At 50.4% G+C, this 1,408-nt stretch overlaps 1 pseudogene; it reads left to right on the forward strand.

The window, feature by feature from the left end:
* Positions 1 to 206: 206 nt before the first annotated feature.
* LOC113934873 lies at positions 207 to 1,165 on the forward strand (annotated as a pseudogene).
* The last annotated feature ends 243 nt before the right edge of the window (positions 1,166 to 1,408 follow it).

The following is a 1,408-nucleotide window of genomic DNA, read 5'->3' on the forward strand; positions in this document are numbered from 1 at the left end:
TGATTATGGGAAGGTGTATAGTGCTTCCACAAAGTAGGATAGAAGTAATGGAGTTTAACTTCTGAGGCTGACTTATAAAAGGTAATGTAGCTTCTTGTGTGTGTTGCGGGGGGGAGGGTGTGCGTCCACCTGTGTGCCCTGAGCCACCATACAAGAAGTCTACCCTGGGCCGCCTCCCTGGGCCTGCCCGGGCGGCCGCTTCCGCGATGCCGCTGCTCGTCGAGGGGCGGCGAGTGCGGCTGCCGCAGTCCGCCGGGGACCTGGTGCGAGCCCACCCGCCTCTGGAGGAAAGAGCCAGACTTCTCAGAGGTCAGTCTGTTCAACAAGTGGGACCCCAGGGCCTTCTGTATGTTCAGCAAAGAGAGCTGGCAGTGACCTCCCCAAAGGATGGCTCCATCTCCATTCTGGGTTCTGATGATGCCACCACTTGTCACATTGTGGTCCTGAGGCACACAGGTAACGGGGCCACCTGCCTGACCCACTGTGATGGAACCGACACCAGAGCGGAGGTCCCCTTGATCATGAGCTCCATAAAAGCCTTCTCTGACCACGCTCAGTGTGGAAGGCTGGAAGTGCACCTCGTGGGAGGAGGCTTCAGTGACGACAGGCAGTTGTCACAAAAACTTACTCATCAGCTTCTCAGTGAATTTGACAGACAAGCGGAGGACATTCACTTAGTGACACTGTGTGTGACAGAATTAAATGACCGGGAAGAAAACGAAAACCACTTTCCAGTGATTCATGGCATCGCTGTCAACATTAAGACGGCAGAGATTTACCGAGCATCCTTCCCAGATCGGGGTCCAGAGGAGGAGCTCCGTGCTGTCCGAGCTTGAACAGGAGAACCAACGATTAGTATTTACGATGCAAAGACAGAGCAACTGCGTATAGGACCGTATTCCTGGATGCCCTTTCCACATGTGGATTTCTGGCTGCAGCAAGATGATAAGCAAATACTAGAGAACCTTTCCACTTCGCCTCTGGCTGAGCCGCCCCACTTTGTGGAACATATTAGGTCTACCTTGATGTTTTTAAAAAAACACCCATCTCCCACCAGCGCACTGTTTCCTGGAAACAAGGCTCTGCTCTACAAAAAGAATGAAGGTGGCTTATGGGAAAAGATCTCTTCTCTAGAAAGCTAAACACGGGATCACCAAAGAAAGCAAGCAACTTGTTGGCCTGACAAAGACCACCATGGGGGCTGCAAAGAATGCGCATTAGAATCTACATCTGCTGAGTCTTAGTCTCCTTCCTTACTGTCCTTCAAATGACTTTCAAAATAAAATCTTATTTTGGCAAAAAAAAAAAAAAAAGAAGAAGTCTACCCTGAAACCGCTGTGCTGTGAGAAAGACAAGCCATGTGGAGAAGCCACACAAAAGGTGTTTTAGTTTGGTTGATAGTCCTAGT

Source organism: Zalophus californianus, chromosome 13, assembly GCF_009762305.2.
Source record: "Zalophus californianus isolate mZalCal1 chromosome 13, mZalCal1.pri.v2, whole genome shotgun sequence".
Taxonomy (NCBI): domain Eukaryota; kingdom Metazoa; phylum Chordata; class Mammalia; order Carnivora; family Otariidae; genus Zalophus; species Zalophus californianus.